Consider the following 23,609-nt stretch of genomic DNA (forward strand, 5'->3'; position numbering starts at 1 on the left):
ACCTGCTTTTTTTTTTAATTAATTTTTTTTTTTTTGAGACTGAGTTTTGCTCTTGTTGCCCAGGCTGGAGTGCAATGGCATGACCTCGGCTCACCGCAACCTCTGCCTCTCAGGTTCAAGCCATTCTCTTGCCTCAGCCTCCCGAGTAGCTGGGATTGCAGGCATGCATCACCACGCCTGACTAATTTTGTATTTTTAAAATAGAGATGGGGTTTCTCCATGTTGGTCAGGCTGGTCTCAAACTCCCGAACTCAGGTGATCTGCCTGCCTTGGCTTCCCAAAGTGCTGGGATTACAGGCGTGAGCCATCGTGCCTAGCCTGTTTGTTGACTTTAACTGCACTCATTTTTAAATCCTTTCCAGATTGCTCTATTACTTCTATTTTCTTTTATGTGAATCTTCTTATATGTTGGGTTTCATTGTAGCCTTTGTAATTTTTTTTTTTTGAGTGCTCATCTTACGTGGAGGCTTTTTTTCTTTCTCACTCTCCCTGGAAAATGGTTTTATGATTGCTTCAGCCCAGTGTCCTGAGAACAAAGTTCAGTGGCTCTGGGCTCTTGCCCTGTGAGTATATCACAATTCCAAACCAGGAGCTTGCATGAAATGTATTCCTGGTGCCTGCTGTGTAAATATCTCTGCTTTTCCACTCTATCACAGGCAAGAACTTTGTTTCTAGTTGCACTCTCAAGCAGCTACGTAAGAATTTTTCAAACATAGCTGGTCGAGCAGGAGCTCAGTTCATCAGTTTTCCTGTGAATAGGTGTGCAGTAGTTCCTTATTCCTTGGAGTTGAAATTCCAGACTTTGCTATTTGTGTCAGGTCCTGGGTGCTATGGGCCAGTGCATTAAGCTCCCACTTATTGCTATGGGTTTCCACTAAGTTTCCAGTCCATGAATTTTAAAAATCATGTCCTTGAGTATTTTCTGAAACACGCCATCAATTCTTACATTTTTGCAACACAGTGAGGAAAGCTTAGCATATGTTCCCCCTGAATCGACACAGTACAGAACCACTGTTTTGTCTAAAGTCTTGCTACTCAATGTGTGGTCTGTGGGTTCGTTTTAAATGCAAAATCTCAGGTCCACCTGGGACTTGCTCAATCAGAAACCGCTCTTTAACAAAATTCTGCAGATGATTTGCATACAGATTAAAGTTTGAGGAGCACTAGTTTAAGGGTCAGTTAGTTCCAGTATAACCATCCTGAACAAAATCAGACCTTTAGAAAGCTTTTATTTCCAGCTGAGTGTGGTGGCTCACACCTATAATCCCGGCACTTTGGGAGGCCAAGGCAGGTGGATCACTTGAGGCCAGGAGTTCGAGACCAGCCAGGGCAACATGGCAAAACCATGTCTCTACTAAAATACAAAAATTAGCTGGGCATGGTAGCATGTGCCTGTAATCCCAGCTACTCAGGAGGCTGAGGTGAAAGGATCGCTTGAACCCAGTAGGCGGAGGTTGCAGTGAGCTGAGATCACACCACTGCACTCCAGCCTGGGCGACAGTGAGACTCCATCTCAAAAAAAAAAAAAAAAAGGTTTGAATTCCCTTCCTCCCTCTCCTATCTCTTCCATGTTGATATATCTTGAATTTTAGTTACAGTTTGGTATTAAAGACTATGAATTTTATAAGCAATAATTTAGACCTACCGGTATCTTATTAATTTCTTTGTTGTCTGTTGCTTCTGGCATCCTACCATTTCTTTTTTTTTATGAACTGGAAAATTTAATATTGTTAAAATGGCAATAATATCCACAATTTTAAAAAGATTTAATACATTTCATATTACATTTTAATGGTCTTTTTGCAGATATGAAAAAAGTTGATCCTTAAATTCATATGGAATGTAAGGGGCTCAGAATAATCAAAACGATATTGAAAAAGAACAGCCAATTTGGAAGTCTCACACTTCTCATTGGTTTCATTTTTTAATTTATTTTTTTTTGAGAAAGAGTCTCACTCTGTCACCCAGGCTGGAGTGCAGTGGTGTGATCTCAGCTCATTGTAGCCTCAACCTCTTGGGCTCAAGTGATCCTCCCACCTCAGCCTCCTGAGTAGCTGGGATCACAGGCATGTGCCACCACTCCTGACTGTTTATTTTTGTATTTTTTGTAGAAATGGGATCTCACTATGTTGCCCAAGCTGGTCTTGAACTCCTGAGATCAAGCGATCCTCCCGCTTTGGCCTCCTAAAGTGTAGGAATTACAGGCGTGAGCCACTGTGCCCAGCCTGGTTTCATTTTTCTCTTACTGAAGTGCTCCTGGAGCATCTGTTATGATCAAATGTCTGAGTCCTTGTAATCTGAGGATGTTTTTATTTTGCCCTCATTCTCGAAGGACAATGTTCATAGATATAGAACTTGAAGTTCAAAGATATTTTCCCTGGCAGAGTGTGCCCTTTGGGAGGTTGAGGCAGGTGGATCACCTGAGGTCAGGAGTTCCAGACCAGCCTGGCCAACACGGTGAAACTCTATCTCTACTAAAAATACAAAAAATTAGCTGGGCATGGTGGCGGGTGCCTGTAATCCCAGCTACTCGGGAGACTGAGGCAGGAGAATCACTTGAACCCGGGAGGCGGAGCTTGCAGTGAGCCGAGATCGTGCCACTGCACTCCAGTCCGGGCAACAAGAGCGAAACTCCATCTCAAAAACAGACAAACAAGCAAAAAAAACCAAAGATATCCTCCCTCAGCACTTAGCAACTATTACTCTATTATCTTCTTGCATCCATAAAAAAACCCCAAAAAACAAAAAAACATCTTTTTACTCTGAAAAATTTTAATCTTACAGAAAAGTAGAAGGAATAACACAATGAGACCCCAGATATCCCTGCCTTGGCTTCAGCAATGATCAATATATTTGCATCTATTTTGCTGATGGGAAGTCTCATGTTAATCTCGTTCTCATTTTTGGGGGGTCTTTTTGTTCTGGTAACTTTTTGGTAGCTCTTCATCCTTCTTGTTCTGAAAATTTACCACGGTGTCTATGTTTTTCTTTTTTTTTGTAAATCCTGATTAGCATTCAGAGAGGTCTCTCTCAATCTAAGGACTTGTGTTTTGGTGCTGTTCCAGGAATTTGTTGACTATTATTTTTTGAATATTGCTTCAATTATCTCCTTCTGGAAATTCTTTTAGAGGAATTTGTAACTACTGAATCTTTTCTCCATGTGTCTTTACAATTTCCTTCACTCTTTTCATCCCTTTATCTCTATGCTCTGTTCTGGGAAAATTTCTCAATATAGCCTTCAGATTCCTGGTTTATCTTTCAGCTGTGTATAATCTGCTATTCACTGATACATTTTTTGGTTGCTAAGCTTTTAATATTTTATGGTTACAGTGCTTGATTGTGTACTTCTCTCCTCTAGGAAAATTCTCCTGGGTGCATCCCTAGTGGAAATGGTTATCTAGAGGGCCTAACGGGCAGAGGGGCAGGCCTCACAGGAACACTGTGGCTGCGGTGTGAGCCTGGACCTCCCAGCAGCGAGGGTCACCATCTTCCTGAGGTGAAGGGTGAAGGTCTTAGTTTAACTGATAGAATATACTAACTACTTTTAAACAGCAAAGGAATTTTCTTTCTTTTTTTTTTTTAGACAGAGTTTTGCTTTTGTTGCCCAGGCTGGAGTGTAATGGCATGATCTTGGCTCACTGCAACCTCCGCCTCCCAGGTTCAAGTGATTCTTCTGCCTCAGCCTCCCAAGTAGCTGGGATTACAGGCATGTGCCACCACACCCAGCTAATTTTTGTATTTTTAGTAGAGACGGGGTTTCTCCATGTTGGTCAGGCTGGTCTTGAACTCCCAACCTCAGGTGATCCGCCTGCCTCGGCCTCCCAAACTGCTGGGATTACAGGCATGAGCCACCGTGCCCGGCCTATTTCTCCTTTTTATTGAGGAATGGAATAAAGTACTCAAAGAGCGTTAGTACATTATACACCTTAACTTTTACATGTGTATAAACTTGTGTAATCACCACCTGGACCAAAATATAGATGATCCTCAGTCTTCCAGAAGTTCTTTGTGCCTCTTCCCAGTATGAATCCCCTCTCCCCACTACAAGTAACCATTTCCTCTGATTTCTATCATCATCGATTAGTTTTCCTGTTTTTGAACATTATATACATAGAATTACACCATATGTATGTGTCTGACTTCCTTTGCTGAACATACAGTTGGGAGATTCACCCTTGTTGTGTATGTAAGTTGTCCTTTTGTACTGCAGTGTAATGTTCTATTGGATGAATAGATCACATATTCATTCTCCTACTGACAGACATTTGGTTCTTTTCCAGTTTTTAGTTATGCTGAATAAAACTTCTAGGAACATTCTCATTCATGTCTTTTGGTATACATATGCATTTATTTCTCTTAGGTGCAAACCTAGGAAAGAGACTGTTGGGCCATAGACCAGGCATGTATTTAGCTTTGGTAGATACAGTTAAATAATGTTTCCACAGTGGTTGTACCAATTTATATTCCCATCAGCAACGTATGAGAGTTCCAGTTGCTCCACATCCTTGCCAATACCTAGTATTAAGAGCCTTTTTATTTTTAGCCATTCTGGGGATTTGTAGAGGTAGCTCATGGTTTTAATTTGCATTTCCCTGATGAGTAGTGACGTTGATCACTGGGACAGATGAGATTTTCCTAAAGAAAGTCTTAACAATGTCTCCCATTCCACATGACCTTACAATGTAACTTTGGCATTCTTCCTATGGAGAGGTGGCGTCTGTGTTCCCTCCCCTTGAATCTTGTGACTATGGTGGAAATGGTAACATGTGATTTCTGAGGCTAGGTCTTAAGAGGCATTACCTAGTTTTTTGACACACCCCTTTGGAGCCCAGAGCTTCTATACAAGTAGTTAAACTAACCTGACGTCACTATGCTATGACAAAGCCCAAACAAGCTCATACAAAGAGATCACGGGAAGAGCCCTTGACGCTACATGAGAAGAAAAAGATTTCCAGCCAGCCCCCCGCTGCTACAGTCCCCCACTGGTCCAGCTCTAACTACCATTTGACTACAACTGCATGAATCACACTAAGCCAGACCCTCCCAGCTAATACAGTCCTCAATGCTTGAATGTTGCTTTAAGCCAGTAATTCTCAACTGGGGGAGATTTTGCACCGCGCTGCCCTCCCCCACCGGGATGTGTGGCAATGCCTGGAGATATTGTCATAACTTGGGGGTGGGTGCATGGTGGTACTTGCTTCCAGTGGGTGGAGACCAGCGGTGCTGCTAACCATCCTGCAGGACACAGGACAGCCTCCAGGACAAAGAATTATCTGGTCCCAAATGCCAACTGTGCTGAGATTGAGAAACCCTACTTAAACTACATAATCCACTAAGTTTTAGGTTGATCTGTAACGTAGCAAAAGTACTAGAACAATCATGCAGGCAGAGAGGGAGTTTATTTCTATTTATTTTTGAGACAGAGTTTTGCTCTTGTCGCCCAGGCTGGAGTGCAATGGCATGATCTAGGCTCACTGCAACCTCCGCCTCCCGGGTTCAAGCGATTCTCCCGCCTCAGCCTCCCAAGTAGCTGAGATTACAGGCACTTGCTACCACACCCGGCTAATTTTTGTATTTTTAGTAGAGACAGGGTTTCACCATGCTGGCCAGGCTGGTCTCGAATTCCTGACCTCAGGTGATCCACCCGCCTCGGCCTCCCAAAGTGCTGGGATTATAGGCATGAGCCACTGCGCTTGGCCCAAGAGGGAGTTTATTAAAGATTAGTTCACGGGCTAGGCGCAGTGGCTCACGCCTGTAAGCTCGGCACTTTGGGAGGCCGAGGTGGGCAGATCACCTGAGGTCAGGAGTTTGAGACCAGCCTGGCCAACATGGTGGAACCCCATCTCTACTAAAAATACAAAAAATTAGCTGGACGTGGTTGTGGGTGCCTGTAGTCCCAGCTACTCGGGAGGCTGAGGCGGGAGAATTGCTTGAACCCAGGAGGTGGAGGTTGCAGTGAGCCGAGTTTGTGCCACTGCGTTCCAGCCTGGGTGACAGAATGAGACTCTGTCTCAAACGAACAAACAAACAAAGAAAATTAGTTCGCAGATCTCTGAGGGCCAGAGTGTGGGACTTAAAGGTTACCCAGCCAGGAGTACTGCTCAAACCGCATCACTGGGTATCCAGTGAAGACCACTGGATGTGGACCCACAGCTTGCACCTGTGATACTGAGAACTGGATTCCAGAACCTCTGGATTCTGGACGCCGGTGCCACCCTCACCAGAAAGTAAGTTCCATGTGTTTCCTGCCTCTGCACATTGCTCACTTTGGAATCAGTCCGATTTTGAGATGGCTGATGGATGAGCCCTGGGTTGTGTGTGAACTGTCTGCAAAGGAAGCTGAGAAAGCAAGTTTTCTGGCTTCTACCAGGGAGGCAGGACTAACAAAGCTTCCAAAGATGCTGGGAAGCCAGGAACCTTGGCAAGATTCCTTGGCACTATGTTGTGATAAGGTTGTTGCAAACACCTTTGGGTTATTTCTAGTTTTTTTTTTTTTTTTTTTAACTTATTTAAAATAAAGCTGTCTGTTACTATACCTTTTGGGCTAGAGATTTTACTTTAGAGATTATAATCCCAAAGAAATAACCACCCAGCTATAGTAACATGGTTCTTATTGCCTTATTGATAGTAACTACTGAAAACCAGAAATAGCTCAAGCATATAAAACCATGGAACAACAGACTAATTTGTGGTATAACAAACATCTAAGATTTCTACAGATGGTATGAATTCCAAATATTAGGTCACATTGTCTTCACTTGTTTATGCTTGGCCAGACCACGCATCCAGTTTACTTTGAAATGTGTGGTCACTGTGACTACGTAATTTTATCCTGATGGAATATTATAACAAAAATACTAACTCTATATTTTACTAGGTGAATACATGGAAAGTGGGTACAAAATGTTTTATGAAAGAAACAGAAGAGTCTAAACACACTCATTACAACCATGGAAAATTAGTGTTTGCATAATGCAAAGGGTTTGCTTTTGCTTTGTAAAGTTATTTAATATTGAAAAAGGAAATTCCCTTTTGTTTTTCCTAATGTTTGTATTAACCTCAGAGCTTCTGAAGAGCTTGCCCAATAGGTGGCAGTACTGGATAAGAACAGACAGAAACTGCTACAGGCTGCCTTCAAGCGCTGTTTCTCAAACTTTGGTGTACATACCAATGATCATGTTAAAACACAGCTTGTTGGGCCTCACTGCACTCGGAGTTTCTGAGTTACTAGATGTCTTAGTCCTGTAGTGCTGCTATAACAAAATACCTGAGACTCAGTTATTTATAACAAAATACCTGAGGCTGAGTTATTTATAAAGAACAGAAATGATGCCTCACAGTTCTGGAGGCTGGGAAGTCCAAGATCAAGGAAGTCCAAGATCACTGACAGGTTTAGTGTCCGGTGAGGGCCTGCTCCATGGGTGGTGTCTTGTCCTAGCGTCACCCTCACATAGTAGAGGGCAGAGGGGCAAAAAAGGCCTAAGCCGTTCCCTGCAGCCCTTTTATATGGCATGGATCCATTCATGACAGCAGAGCCCTCGTGGCTTAACACCTCTGAAAGGCCCCATCTCTTAATACCACCACTATGGGGATTCCCTCTCCACATGAATTTTGGAGGGGATGCCTTCAAACCATAGCAGCAGGTTTGGGGTGGGGCCCGATAATGTGCATTTCTAACAATTTCCCAGGTGAAACTGATGCTGCTGGTTGGGGATCACACTTGAGAACCACAGCCTTCTCACACTGGGAGCTTCTTAAAGTGCAGAAGATCATCTTTCTCTCCTTCCTTATAGCATCCCCCTGCCGCCCACCCCATTGCCATGTGTTAATGGAGGAGCTGGGCCACTTTCCCCTTGAAATACTTTCACCTTCCCCTTGAAATACTTTATTCCTTGGCTCCCACAATATCTCACTCACCTCTTTTGCCTTCTCTCTTTCATTTTTTTACTATTTTATTTTTAAAGAGATGGGGTCTGGCTATGTTGCCCAGGCTGGAGTATAATAGCTATTCACAGGCATAATCATCACAGCACACCCTGTGTTAATGGGGAAGCTGGGCCAGCCACTTGGAGGTGGGGGGCCCTGCAAACAAATGTTTCTTCCTGGCCTACCTGACCTTCTACATCCCATCTTCCATTTGAAGGGAGTAAACGGGCACAATGGAGGGAATGCCCTTTATCTATCGCTTCCTGGAGGCACTGACAGACCTCACAATAGGGTCTAACTCCGGCCCCCATTACTGGTATCTCTGGCCCCCTACCTGGTATGCCCTTTGTCCACTTAGGGGTACTTCCTGTCTTGCTGCGGGCATCCTGGCGTCCTTTGCACTCCCCTCTTCCCTCCCTTCTGTGAACACTGATCTTACAGTGAACTTCAGACTTTCCTTTAACTCCCTCCTGGGCTTGGTATGTCTTGTGCTCTAACTGCTGAAGAGCTTCCTTCCGACGTGTAGAAATCCAAGCAAAATTTAGCACTGGATATTTTAACTCTCTCTTCAAACTTTCAACCTCTCCTCCTCTATTTTCACTCTCTCAGCTGAGCCTGACTTTGCTTCCTACCTCACTGAGGAAATGGAAATTATTAGAAGAGCATGTGCACAAGTTCCCAGCATAGCAGCTTCCCTTCCCCCTGCATCTGAACCCGTGATACTCCACTTCCTCTCCAATAAGGTGAATGACTTATGTTCCTGGCCAACCGCAGCCTCTCCACTGCGTGCTAGATTCTACCCCCTCTCAAGAACAGGCTATGGCAATACTTTCCTCTCTACCACATCACCAGTTTTCTCCCTATTTACCGCATAATTCCCATCAGCACACACGTGCTACTATTTCTTTGATATTAATTAATAAGAGTTGCTTCTGGGCCAGGCCCTGTGGCTGATGCCTGTAATCCCAGTGACTCAGGAGGCTGAGATAAGAAGATTGCTTGAGGCCAGGAGCTGGAGACCACCAGCCTGAGCAACACAGTGACACCCTGTCTCTAGAAAAAAAATAAAAATGTACCTGGGTATAGTGGTGTGTGAGCCTGTAGTCCTAGCTGCTCGGGAGACTGAGGTGGGAGGATTGCCTGAGCCCAGGAGTTCAAGACTGCAGTGAGCTATGATTGTGCCACTGCACTCCAGCCCGTCTGTGCTCTGCTCAATACTCCAGCCTTAAAAAAAAAAAAAAAAAAAAAAAAAAGCCCGGGCACAGTGGCTCACGCCTGTAATCCCAGCACTTTGGGAGGCCAAGGAGGGTGGATCACGAGGTCACGAGTTTGAGACCAGCCTGACCAACATGGCAAAACCCCGTCTCTACTAACAATACAAAAATTAGCCGGGCGTGGTGGCAGGCGCCTGTAATCTCAGCTACTCAGGAGGCTGAGGTGGGAGAATCGCTTGAACCCGGGAGGCGGAGGTTGCAGTGAGCCGAGATTGTGCCATTGCACTCCAGCCTGGGCAAGAGAGAGAGAGAGACTCCATTTCAAAAAAAAAAAAAAAAAAAGTTGCTTCTGTTTATTGTCTCTAATTTCTCTGCTTCTATTCTCCCATGAACCTACCCAATCAGGCCTCATCTCTCTACCAAACTGCAACTGCCCTAGTCACAAAAGCTCTCCAACATTTGCCAAGTCCAGTGGTCACTTCTCAGTCCTTAGTGGCAGCATTTGACATGTTGATCACTTTCCCCTTGAAATACTGTACTCCTTGGCTCCCACAATACCCCACTCCTTTTGCCTTCTTTTATTATTTTAAAGAGACAGGGTCTCACTATGTTGCCCAGGCTGGAGTACAATGGCTATTCACAGGCTCAAGCATCACAGCACACTATAGCCTTAAACTCCTGGCTCAGCCTCCCAAGTAGCTGGGACTCCAGGTGTGCATCACCATGCCCAGCTGTCTCCTCTCTCTCTTTTTGAGAAAGGTTCTGGCTCTGTTGCCCAGGCTGGAACGCAGTGGCACTATCATAGCTCACTGCAACCTTGACCTGGGCTCAAACAATCCTCCTGCCTCAGCCTCCAGAGTAGCTTGGACTACAGGTGTGCACCACCATGCCTGGATAATTTTTTTTTCTTTGAGACACAGTCTCGCTCTGTCACCCAGGCTGGAGTGCGGTGGTGTGATCTCGGCTCACTGCAACCTCTGTCTCCCGGGTTCAAGCCATTCTCCTGCCTCAGCCTCCAGCGCAGCTGGGATTACAGGCGCCTGCCACCACGCCTGGCTAATTTTTGTATTTTTAGTAGAGACGGGGTTTCACCCTGTTGGCCAGGATGGTCTTGAACTCCTGACCTCCTCAGATCACTCCTCAGTGATCTGCCCACCTCAGCCTCTCAAAGTGCTGGGATTACAGGCATGAGCCACCGCGCCCAGCCTAGCCTGGCTAATTTTTAAATTTTTTGTAGAGACAGGGTCTTGGTATGTTTCCCAGGCTGGTCTCAAACTCCTAGGCTCAAGCAATCCTCCCACCTCAGCCTCCCAAATCACTGGAGTGGCAGGTGTGAGCTACCGTGCCCGACATGGCTTTTTTTTTTTTTTTTTTTTTTTTTGAGATGGAGTCCCCCTTGGTTTCTCTTTTTGAGCACTCTTTCTTGTCCCCTTTGCTGGGTCCTCTTCATTTTCCCAACTTCCAAGTGTTGAGGTGCCCCAAAGTTTAATCCTTAAACCTCTTTTGTAACTACTCTCACTTTCTACGTCATCTCCTTTAGTGTTTCAGGACTTTAAAGCCATCTATATGTTGATAACTCCCCAGTTTATATCTCAAGCCTGAACCTGTCTCCCTCCTGAGCTGTACATCCAACTGTCTACTAGACATCTCCATCTGGATATGTGTTAGGCACCCCACTTGCCCGTCCTAAACAGAGTCTTGGATGTGTACCCTCCCCTCTACTTCAAGCTACTCTTGCAAACTTCCTCACCTCAGCTGCACTGGCTCAGGACAAAAACCTTAGTGTCATCCTCGATTCCTTTCTTTCTCCCATAACCCATATCCAGCCTGTCAGCAAATCTTCTTGGCTATATTTTCAAATGATCGACAGAATTCGGCCATTCCCCTTGACCTTTCCCTCTCTCTGACTGCTACCAAGATCTAAGCCACCACCATTTCTCACCTGGGCTATTCAAATAGCCTCCCAAACGGTTTCTTGCTTCTGTCCTTGCCCACCTGCACTCTGTTCTCACCACAGCTGCCACCAATTTTGTTAAAACATAAGTCAAATAGTGTTATTCCTTTGTTCAATCCCTCTGCTCCATTTTCTCAGCATAACACTCGAGTTGTTTTAAGACCTGCAAGGTCCTGCATGCTCTGTGCCCTGGACTTCAAATCTCCATTGCTCTCACCCTTGGTCACTGTATTAGTCAGGGTTCTCTAGAGGGACAGAACTAATAGGATAGATGTGTCTATGAAAGGGAGTTTATTAGGGAGTATTGACTCTCATGAGCACAAGGTAAAGTCCCACGACAGTCTGCAAGTAGAGGAGCAAAGAAGCCAGTCTGAGTCCCAAAACCTCAAAAGTAGGGAAGCTGACAGTGCAGCCTTCAGTCTGCGGCCAAAGGCCCAAGAGCCCCAGCAAACCACTGGTCTAAGAGTCCACAAGCTGAAGAACTTGGAGTCCAATGTTTGAGGGCAGGAAGCATCCAGCATGGGAGAAAGATGAAGGCCAGAAGACTCAGCCAGTCTGCTCTTCCATCTTCTGCCACCTGCTTTGTTCTAGCCACACTGGCAGCTGATTAGATAGTGCCCACCCAGATTCAGGGCGGGTCTGCCTCTCCCAGTCCACTGACTCAGATGTTAATCTCCTTTGGCAACACCGTCACAAACACATCCAGGAACCACGCTTTGCATCCTTCAATCCAATCAAATTGACACTATTAACCATCACAGTCACTCTATTCCAGCAGCATGTCCAGCACACGTCTACCTCAAGGCCTTTGGACTTGCTTCTCATGCTACCTAGATTTCTTTTTCCCAGATGTTTATTTGCATGACTCATTTCCTCACTTTCTGCAGATTTTTTTTTTCCTCAAAAGCCACCTCCTTTGTAGACTTTGAGCAAAGCAGATTACACACCATCATATTGGTGGGCCTCATTCAATCAGCTGAAGGCCTTGGGGAAAAAAAATGACCACAGTCTCCCCAGGAAGAAGGAATTCTACTTCCAGACTGCCTGTAGACTCCAGCTGAAACATCAACTCTTCCCTGGGTCTCCAGCCTACCGGCCTGCTCTGCAGACTTCAATCTCTCTTTCACCCCACCACCTCATTTTTTCATCCTATTGGTTTTATTTTCTGTTTCTCTGGAGAACCATGACTAATACAGATTTTGGTTCCCTGGCCAACTTATGTAGAATATAAACGTCCATCCCCTGAAGCTGGCATAGAGGCTCACGCCTGTAATCCCAACAGTGTGGGAGGCTGAGGTGGGCAGATCATTTGAGGTCAGGAGTTCGAGACCAGCCTGGCCAACATGGTGAAACCCCATCTCTACTAAAAATATAAAAATTAGTAGGGCGTGGTGGTACGCGCCTATAGTCACAGCTACTCAGGAAGCTGAGGCAGGAGAATTGCTTGAACCTGGGAGGCGGAGGTTGCAGTGAGCAGTGAGGAGAGATCATGCCACTGCACTCCATTGCAGTGGGTGACACAGCGAGATTCTATCTGGAAAAAAAAAATCCATCCCCTGACATTTCATATCCCTTTTCCTGTTTTCTTAGCATATATCACTATCTAAAATACTATATATCTTACCTATTTGTTTATTGTCTGTATATTACTAGAATGTCACTTATTTAGGAAATTTATCCATTTAGAGATTCTAGAGGATCGGGGTATATAATGAAACTAGCAGTTACATGTTATGTCTAATGTGTAGTAAGTGCTATTTTTTAAACAAATGAATGAATAACTAACTCAATGTATGAATGCTTGGTTGCTTGACTGGATGAGTGGATGAGTAATGGTGACATGGCCCCCAAAATGCCACCCACTCAAGCCTACAGAGGTTTGAATCAGGCATGAGAAAATACCGAATACCACTGTTGGACTGAGATGACTTGCTGATGAAGCATGACATGACTTATTTTGACTCTAACAGCGTGACTGAGTCACAGAATGTGACCTTTTAATGTATTTATTATTACTTATTTTTTGAGACAGGGTGTCAGCCTGTTGCTCAGGCTGGAGTGCAGTGGCGCAATCATAGCTCCCTGCAGCCTCGACCTCCCGGGCTCAAGCAGTCCTTCGTCTCAGCCTCCTGAGTAGCTGAGACTATAGGTACGTGCCACCACACCTGGCTAATTTTAAAATTTTTTTTTAGTAGAGATGAGGTCCTGCTATGTTGCCCAGGCTGGGAATATGCCTTTTGTTTTTTTTTTTTGGAGACAGAGTCTTGCTCTGTTGCCCAGGCTGGAGTGCAATGGTGTGATCTTGGCTCACTGCAACATCCGCCTCCCAGGTTCAAGTGATTCTTCTGCCTTAGCCTCCCGAGTGGCTGGGATTACAGGCGTGAGAGTAATTTTTGTATTTTTAGCAGAGATAGGGTTTCACCATGTTGGCCAGGTTGGTCTCGAATACCCAACCTCAGATGATCCACCTGCCTCGGCCTCCAAAGTGTTGGGATTACAAGCATGAGCCATCGTGCCTGGCAAAATATGCCCTTTTTAAAGGCCCATTCTGAAGCGGGAGGAGTTGGCTACAGAATAGGATACTTGCCAATGAGGCAATTAGCAAATATTTGTTGAGCACCTGCTGTATGCTTGCAATAAAAGAAAAAGCATTTATTTGAAGAATTTTACTTACCCCTTCCTATGAAGTAGGCACCACTGAGAAAAGGGCCCCTGACCTCAAAGAGCTGCCACTCTAGACAGGAAGACAAATTCTACACCAACAGTCCAGATAAGTAACAGTGCAAGATGGTAGTGGTATTGGAGACATCTCAATGAACTAAACGTAGCATCCACTTCTATGACAAGTGTGGGATGCGGGGGTGGCAGCGGTTGGTCAGGATGCAAGCCATCCAGGCAGGGGGTACCCCATGTGCAGATGTGGGGCTGGACCTACCTGACTCAGGAGCAGCTGGACAGCCCAGCTGTGTGGAGGGAGGTTTTCTTTTTTTTTTTTTTTTTTGGAGACAGGGTCTCCCTCTGTTGCCCAGGCTGGAGTGCAGTGCTACAATAACAGCTCACTGCAGCCTCGACCTCCTGGGCTCAAGCAATCCTCCCACCTCAGCCTCCTGAAGTAGCTGGGACTACAGGTGTGTGTCACCAAGCCCAACCAATTTTTTAAATTTTTTGTAGAGAAGGGATCTTGCTTTGTTGTCCAGGCTGATCTTGAGCTCGTGGGCTCAAGTGACCCACTAGCCTCAGCCTCCCAAAGTGCTGGGATAACAGGCACAAGCCACTGCACTCAGCCGAAGTTTTCTTTGAGTGGGTCTTCTGGACTAATGCAAGAAAAACAACTGGGGCTAAACTGAAGTTATTTAGGAATAAAGCCCTGTACTGTCATTCACTCCTTCCAGGCCAGCATCAGGGAAAATTCTGAAATTTTTGGGTGGGCCCATATACCTCCCCCTCTCCCCCTTTTTCCTTTTTTGAGATGGAGTCTCACTCTGTCAACCCAGGCTGGAGTCCAGTGGTGGCTCACTGCAATCTCCACCTCCTGGGTTCAAGCGATTCTCCTGCCTGAGCCTCCTGAGTAGCTGGGATTACAGGCATGCACCCCCATGCCTGGCTAATTTTGTATTTTTAGTAGAGGCGGGGTTTCCCCATGTTGGCCAGGCTGGTCTCAAACTCCTGACCTCAGGTGATCCGCCCGCCTCGGCCTCCCAAAGTGCTGGGATTACAGGCATGAGCCACCATGCCCAGCTCCCTGTTTTTCTACCTCAGATGGTTAATGCGCCAGCATTGTAATGAGGTTTGAGGGAGGCACATCTCACGCAGTGTCATGAGAACCAAATAATCACCCTTATGAGCCACAAAAAGGGTCTATCCATCCTTTTTAGAGAGGCATCATGGCATAATAGAAGGCCACTGGCCTAAGGGCCTAGGTGGTAGCCAGAGCTTTACCTGTTTTTTTTTTTTTTTTTTTGAGACAGAGTCTCGCTCTGTCACCCAGGCTGGAGTGCAGTGGCGCGATCTCGGCTCACTGCAACCTCTGCCTCCCAGGTTCAAGTGATTCTCCTGCCTCAGCCTTCTGAGTAGCTGGGCTTACAGGCACCCACCACCACACCTGGCTAACTTTTGTATTTTTAGTACAGACGGGGTTTCACCATGTTGGCCAGGCTGGTCTCGAACTCCTGACCTCAAGTGATCCACCCACCTCAGCCTCCCAAAGTGCTGGGATTACAGGTGTGAGCCATTGCACCTGGCCCACCACTTAATAATTATGCGAGTGTAGCAATTCATTTGGCTTCACAAAGCCTCAATTTCTTCATCTAATAAATGGAGAAAATAATGTCAACCCCATCCTCATCTCACAGGACTTCTGTGAGGGTCACATAAGAAGATGCTTATGAAGACACTTCATTAATTTGTAGTTCTGTACAGCTTTTGAGACTAGTATTCTCATTGTGAACTCTTTTACAAACTTCAGAGTATAAACAGGGCATGTCTGTTTCATTTTTCCAACTTTAATTAGGATAGATTCAGGCCTGGCTGGATGTGGTGGCTCACGCCTGTAATCTCAGCACTGTGCGAGGCTGAGGCAGGCGGATCACTTGAGGTCAGGAGTTCCAGACCGGCCTGGCCAATGTGGTGAAACCCTGTCTCTACTAAAAATACAAAAAAATTAGCCGGGTGTGGTGGTTCATTCTGTAATTCCAGCTTCTCGGGAGGCTAAGGCAGGAGAATCGCTTGAACCCAGGAGGCGGAGGTTGCAGTGAACCGAGATCACACCACTGCACTCCAGCCTGGGAGACTCTGTCTCAAAAAAAATAATAAAAAAATAAAAATGATTCAGGCTGGCATATGCCTGGTGGTCAGGAAATCCAGTGGCAACTTCTCAGCTCCCCCGTACTCCTCCAGGCAGTAAGAGAACATTGCAGGCCTTACACAGTCCACATGGAAGATCCTAGCTGACTGTCGCCTGGTGCTGGCATTACTGTGGTTGGTCCTTTCTGCCTCCCAGTGTTACAAAGAACACTGGTCTCCCATAGCTGCTGACCAATGTTGTTACTCTTGCTGCTGTTAAGTTCCCTGGACCCAGCTCCTATCCCAGGCCAGTGTGTCCCCACTCTCTCTGTGATTTGCTCAACCAAGGGTACTCGATTTATGGCACATGGGCATCCATAGGTCACGGTTGTTTGTTTGTTTTTGTAGAGATGAGGGTCTCGCTACGTTACCCAGGCTGGTCTCAAACTCCTGGACTCAAACAGTCCTCCTGTCTCAGCCTCCCAAAGTGCTGGGATTACACGTGTGAGCCGCTGCACCCAACCTGTATTAGTCTGTTCTCACACAGCTGTAAAGAACTACCTGAGACTGGTTAATTTATGAGGAAAAGAGGTTGAATTGATTCACAGTTCTGTGAGCTGTACAAAAGCATGGCTAGGAGGCCTCAGGAAACTTACAATCATGCAGAAGGCGAAGGGGAAGCAAGCACATCTTACCATGGCAGAGCAGGAGAGCGGGCGAGCGAGCGAGGGGGGAAGTACCATACTTGTAAACCATCAGATCTCACGAGAACTCACTATCATGAGAACAGCATGGGGAAAATCTGCCTCCATGATCCAATCACCTCCAACCAGGTCCCTCTCTTGACACACAAAGATTACAATTTGACATGAGATTTGGGTGTGGACACAGAGCCAAACCATATCACAACCTATAGGTCACAGTTCTTTGTGTCTGGTCCCATCAGTCACACAAGTTTGTCCCTTCCAGTGCCCTGATGTCTTAGAAGTGCTGGGTCCAGGTTGGCCCAGGTATCCATATTTTGTGAAACTCACAACTATTGCCCCTTTTCCAGTCCTAGGGAGTTCAACAGCACCAGAGGGCTCATCCTATATTCCCTAAACACAATACAGAGGTCATACCCTTCTGAAGACATTTAGATTGTCTTCTCCACTAACTACTGCCTCAATCCATCAGGCAGTTTCTCTCCTTTGACCCTTCAAACACAAGAGACTCTGTTTTCTGGATCCCAGGACTCAGTTTCCTCCAATGGACTCAGCTTTTCAAACATACCGCAAGCTTATTTATGTTACACTTCCTCCCCATTTCTGTTTCGAGAATTATCTTAAGGTGGCTAAGGTGTAGATACCAGCGTCCAAAACCCAAGTTTATCCGATGAGAGGACATTGAGATATAGATATATAGAGATATAGATATCTATCTCTATATAGATATATATATAGATATGATATAAATATCTATATAGATATATAGTCTCATGGCATACATTTTAATCCTTTAAATGATGAACTTTCTAAAACGCACTCTGCCCAACCCTGCATTCACAGACAGACTATATGAGAAGTCTTTTATGGTCTGCTTCCTGGTGCAGAGACATCATTGTATGGCAATGTTCTTGCTCTCCCTCTGCTGTCAGCCTGTGAGTGAATATCTCACAATTCTGGATCCATATCTCTGCCTTTTGCTGTCCTCTTTCCCCTAATTTCCTATTTTCAGTGAAACTGGATAACAAAATTTGCCAGAGTTATGTACAAATAAAACATTGGTAAGTATTTAGCTCGATAAATATTTGTTAAGTAAATGAACGGGGTGTTCAATGATCTCTTGGGGGCTTCTCTCATGGGCCAAAGTGCGTGAGTGTTGTGACAGTAATTTCAGTGGCTCTGAGGCCTCTTTTGCCTCTGCCAGGGAGAGTTATATTCCATGGAGTTGAGGTTGCCAGGAGAGTGGCTTTCAGAAAAGTGCAGCATTGCAGATCTATTGTTTTCCAAAAGGAACAATTGTAAAAAATTCAAAAGGTAGTTTTGGACCACGAATCAGAGACCAAGGTTCTGTAGACTGGCCAATAGCTATCAGAGTGACTTTGGCAAGTCAACCACCTTTCTGGGTCTCTGTTTTCTAGTTTTTAGTAAAGTCAGATTAGATTAGTAGTCGTTAACTATTTTTGGTTTGCAAACTCCTTTGCAAACCTGATTTAAGAAAAAAGAGCTCTCTTTCCTGCGTCATGCATCTCCACACATATATACAAAACTCAGAGGCCAGTTTTTCATGGTCTCTCTATAACCTATTCCAAGACCCCCAAATTAAGACCCTAATGTCGTACCTTTGATGATCACCATAACTGCCTCCGATTTTGAATGATAGAAATTTCAGAAATTGCAATGTGTGACTTAGGGAAATTTTGAAGGGTGTGGAGTTGTTCTCAGAGCTCTTCAATTGTATGACCTCAGGAAACTATTCAAAAACCCCATCCTAAATATAACGTTTTAAATTTAAAATATGAAGTATGTTTCCCTACTGTGAGCCCAACTACAATTGTTGGCCTTTGAGGTAATTTGTGCATAATAAAAAGGAGTGTGTAGTATATTTTAACATGGTAATCATATAATAAAGTAGTTTACCTATTGTTCCTAAAACACCTCATGATTAATTTACTTGTATGGGGGTATGTTTCAGAAGCAAGACAAATCAGTGGGAGACCATGAAAGTGGCTGAGTGGTTACTGACTCACAGGCTTCTGTCGTCTGTCCCTCCCGACCCCCGCCACCATCCCTCCCACTGTTGCCAACGTACCAAACTCAACCTTAACCTACCTAGGAGCTCCTTTCCAGGTTCACAGACCCAGTAACTGCCTGATATTTTATGATGCCCCTACCCACTGGGCCCCCAGATGCTGAAACAAGAGTTTGGCAAACCACTTGGTTCGGTTAAACCAATCAGGTTTGACCAATGACCCCACTCAGGTGGCCTTGACCTCATCTCATATGTTCCATTCGGTTCATGACAGCTAGTGAGAGTCATTTCCAAGGGCTGCCAAGAGAATCTAACTTATTATAGCAAGAGTAAAGAAAGGCCACGGATAAAACCAAGACTTGTGCTTCAGAATGCAAACCAGAAAATGGAAGCAACAGATCCTATCTTTGGACCATGAGAGTGAAGACAAGAAAAAGTAACTGCGGAGAAATAGATGCCTGTGATTGAAGCAATTCCTCAGTAATCGACACTAATCAGGGCAGTGTTAGAATGGAATAATGTAGAATTCAATAGAAATGTATATTACATCCATTGGGAGCCAGATGACTTCATCACAGCTAATGTTATTACAATGAATATAAAAGGAATTAATGATTCACCATTTAGTTACTTTCCTCCCTTCCCCCAACACCTTTTCTTCAGCTTTAACAAACTGGTCTGAAGCCAACTGCGACATCAGTTTAGTAATGACTTTAAGCACCATTTACGCTGCTATCATGGCAATTTAAATTGTCACTTTCTATTAAAAGGTCTACCTCAGAATGGTTTTAAGTGAAAGCGTTCCACACTGACAGTGCAATTAAACAAGAAAAAAAATCCTTTCTTGGAATGTCAGTGCAAACGCATTTTAAATAGTGGTTCAGCAGCGCCTTGCTAATTTAAACTACAGTATTGCTTTCTACTAAAGAATAGAAACTGATTTGGGCTTTTTTCCCTCTCTGTACTGTATGACAGTTTGAATTGGCACTGTGTCCCAGTCAAAGCCCTGATGTGCCAATGGGGTCTCTGAACCTAAAGTGTATCCTTCCCAAGACAGGCATTAAACAGAAATAATTTACCCGTGTGAAGGGGAAGCTTCACCCTTCACAGCATTTGCTTTTAAAATTGCCCTTTTCTGATCCAACTTGCCTTTCTCAAACTGTGGTCTCACTTGTTTATCACGGAGAGAATGGAGAGGTATAGGGGACCTACTTTACTGAGATGATAACTTTCTGAATCAAAAATGGACAATCGGGAGGCCAAGGTGGGTAGATCACATGAGGTCAGGAGTTCAAGACCAGCTTAACATGGTGAAACCCCACCTCTACTAAAAATACAAAATTAGCCAGGTGTGGTGGCGCATGCCTGTAATCCCAGCTACTCGGGAGGCTGAGGCAGGAGAATCGCTTGAACCCAGGAGGTGGAGGTTGCAGTGAGCCGAGATTGCACCGTTGCACTCCAGCCTGGGCAGCAAGAGCGAGACACCATCTCTAAATAAATAAATAACTAAATAAATAAATAAAGGACAATCAACTAGAGAAAATTTAGTGTGGAAAAGAATTCTGAGTACAGGTGTGTGAGTCTTTCTCTTTCAGATTTCTAAGTTTAGATCCTGAGGCAATTTATGCATTTCGCCAACCTCCTTCAATTCAGCTGAGAAAAGACCCTTCAGGCACTTTCATCTTTGAATACATTTTAACACAGAAACGATAAGGGAGCGCAAATGTTGAACGTGCCAGTACAAAATAACACGTTTTATCCACCTCATTTGTTTTCCGGACTCCTGTAGACCCAATAGTCCATAATTCCCAGGTATTTGGCTTAGATAGATTCCAGCTATCAGAGAGAATAACACAATTACATTCTTAGGTGTGGGTGCCTTAAATTAGAAGTTGAAGAATATTTGAACAGCAGGAATGGCTGGCATTTTCTTTTAATGGTCTTGAAGCGTTTCCAGCCTGACAGAACCTTATGTCATGAGCAATAGCTCTGAAGCACACTAGGCTCACCAGAAGTAAACGAGGCATAACATTTAAGTTGCTTCTGTTACATTCTCAATTGATATCGTTATTGCTCTGAAGGACACCGAGATAGCATCTTGAGAAAAGTGTCCCAATGATGGTTATCGAGATGCAATTTTTTATGTCTACACAATTACATTTCTAACTTCGCCATATTCCACACTCGATTGCCATGGAAAAGATGATCGATGTAAACCCAGTCCTCACAAGAATAATACATAAGCCACCAGGATCGAAACTCATTTTTATTTTACAAATTAGGCAAACTTTCTTTCAGTTCCATTTTCTTCCGTTAATATAACACATTAGTATTTAAGCCCAGGGCAGCTGGAAACAGAAGAAATGGCCTGCTGATTTGGGGGCTGACAGGGGCCAGGAAAGGGTCACCTCAGAAAGAAGTATTCCTTTTTTTTCTTTTTTGTATTTTCTGGTAGAGACGGAGTGTCACCATGTTGCCCAGGCTGGTCTCGAACTCCTGGGCTCAGGTGATCCTCCCACCTCAGTCTCCCAAAGTGCTGGGATTACAGGCATGAGCCACTGTACCTGGCCAGAATTATTCCTTCTTGAAAAGTGGAGGTGAAGGGAAGGGAGACAGACCCAGAGAAACAGTCTTTCGGGCAAGGCACATAGAGGTTTGAAATCAAGGTGCTGGCAGGGCGAAAAGCTCCAGAGAAGATTCTTTCTTTGCTTCTTTCTAGCTTCTGGTGGTTGCCAGCAATTCTTGGCATTCCTCAGCATTCAGTTCCATCACTCCAATGTCTTCCTCCATCTTCACGTGGTCAGCATCCCTCTGTGTCTGTGTCTCTCCTCTTCTTGTAAGGTACCAGTCATATTGGATTTAGTGCCACCCCTCCCCAACCCAGTATCACCTCATTTTAACTGATTTCATCTGCAAAAACTATTTCCAAATAAGGTCTGAGATTCTGGGTTGATATGGTTTGGCTGTGTCCCCACCCAAATCTCATCCTGAATTGTACTTCCTATAATCCCTATGTCATGGGAGGGACCAGGTGGAGATAATTGAATCATGCAGGGGTTGGGGGTTCCCCCATCCTGTTCTCATGATAGTGAGTTCTCATGAAATCTGATGGTTTTATAACAGGCTTCCCATTTCACTGGGCACTAATTTTCCTTCCTGCCACCATGTGAAGGACATGTTTGCTTCACCTTCTGCCATGATTGTAAAAAAAAAAAAAAAAATTCACCACCTTAACCATTTTTAAGTGTACAGTTCAGTGCCATTAAATACATTAATTTTCCTGAGACCTCCCCAGCCATGCTAAATTGTGAGTCAATTAAACCTCTTTCCTTTATAAATTACCCAGTATCGGGTATGTCTTTATTAGCAGCGTGAGAACAGACTAACACATAGGTGGACATGACATTTTGGGGGACACTATCTTTTAGACCTCAGTTGGGACTTTCCATTTCTCTTTCATAGATTTTATCAATATCTTTTGATCTTTTGCCCAGTTTAGTGAGGTTCTTATTACTTTTCACAGTTGTTCCTCTAGGATCTTAGCTTTACAGATTTCATATGCATGCCTTCTATGTCTTTATCCACACTGTTGATAAAATATTAAGAAAAGTGTTAAACAGGTTAGGGTCAACCTGAGGCATACCACGTTTGCTCTCACTCCTGGTACGGAAATAGTTTTTTAATCAACTAAGCAATCACTTATATCTACTATCATCCAATTACATGTCTCCCTCCTATCCAAAAGGATGCCAAACACCTGGTTGAAACCAAGACACATGAAATATACAGCATCTTAATGGATCAATCTAGAAATTCCTGTCTCCTAAGCCACAGTGAGATGCCACTTCTCACCTAATAGGATTTACAAGGAAAAAAATGAAAATAACAAGTGTTAAGGATGTGGAGAAATTGGAACCCTCGTGCATTGTTGGTGGGATTGTAAAATGGTGCAGCCGCTATGGGAAACAGTTCAGCAGTTCCTCAAAAGATTAAACACAGAACTATCATATGACCCAGCAATTCTGCTACTACGTATTTTCAGTTCAAAAGAATTGAAAGCAGGGACTCAAACAGCTATTTGTACCCCAATGTTCATAGCAGCATTATTCACAATAGCCAAAAGGTGGACACAACCTTTTGTTGTGTCTATCCACCTATGAATGGGCAAATAAAATGTAGCGTATCCTAGAATATCATTCAGCCTTAAAAAGGAAGGTAAATCTCATACATGCTACAACATGGATGAACCTGGAAAATGTTCTGCTTAGTGAAATAAGCCAGACACAGTAGAACAAATATGTCATGATTCCACTTATATGAGGTGCCCAGGATAGGCAAATTCATAGAGACAGAAAGTAGAATAGAGTTTACCAGGGGCTTGGAGGAGAAGGAAGGAGGAGTTATTGTTTAATGGATACAGAGTTTTTGTTAGGGATGATGGAAAAGTTGTGAGTATAGATAGTGGTGATGGTAACACAACATTGTGAATGCATTTAATGCCACTGAATGGTATGAGTGGTTAAAATGATAAAATTACTTTATATTTTGCCACAATACAACCAAGCAGAAAAAAATTGCCCCCCTCAAAAGAGATGCTTCCCCCGCAAAAAAGAAAGTTAGTTGTTGTAACTTCAGACGTGTACCTTGGGACCCTAGAGTTGGCAGAAAAGTTAGAACAAACCAAAGCTTTAGCTTTGCATCAAGGTATTATTTTAAAGCAGTTTCTGGCCGGGCGCGGTGGCTCACGCTTGTAATCCCAGCACTTTGGGAGGCCGAGGCAGGCGGATCACGAGGTCAGGAGCTCGAGACCATGGTGAAACCCCGTTTCTACTAAAAATACAAAAAATTAGCCAGGCATGGTGGCGGGTGCCTGTAGTCCCAGCTACTCGGGAGGCTGAGGCAGGAGAATGGCGTGAACCCGGGAGGCGGAGCTTGCAGTGAGCCGAGATTGCGCCACTGCACTCCAGCCTGGGCGAAAGAGCGAGACTCCGTCTCAATAA

At 44.5% G+C, this 23,609-nt stretch overlaps 2 protein-coding genes and 1 non-coding gene across 3 annotated transcripts in view; 2 read left to right on the forward strand and 1 right to left on the reverse strand.

Moving 5' to 3' along the window:
* Positions 1-23,609, forward strand: part of ZFX (zinc finger protein X-linked) — a 180,293-nt gene that overhangs the window by 46,129 nt on the left and 110,555 nt on the right. The gene's annotated exons all lie outside the window — the stretch shown is intronic.
* The window catches only part of PDK3 (pyruvate dehydrogenase kinase 3), a 300,615-nt gene that overhangs the window by 17,753 nt on the left and 259,253 nt on the right, over positions 1-23,609 (forward strand). The gene's annotated exons all lie outside the window — the stretch shown is intronic.
* Positions 14,848-14,952, reverse strand: LOC116812384 (small nucleolar RNA U13). The gene has a single exon (XR_004370684.1). It is a non-coding gene; the product is annotated as a small nucleolar RNA U13 (small nucleolar RNA).

Source organism: Hylobates moloch, unplaced genomic scaffold (genome assembly GCF_009828535.3).
Source record: "Hylobates moloch isolate HMO894 unplaced genomic scaffold, HMol_V3 SCAFFOLD_7, whole genome shotgun sequence".
NCBI classification, from domain to species: Eukaryota; Metazoa; Chordata; class Mammalia; order Primates; family Hylobatidae; genus Hylobates; species Hylobates moloch.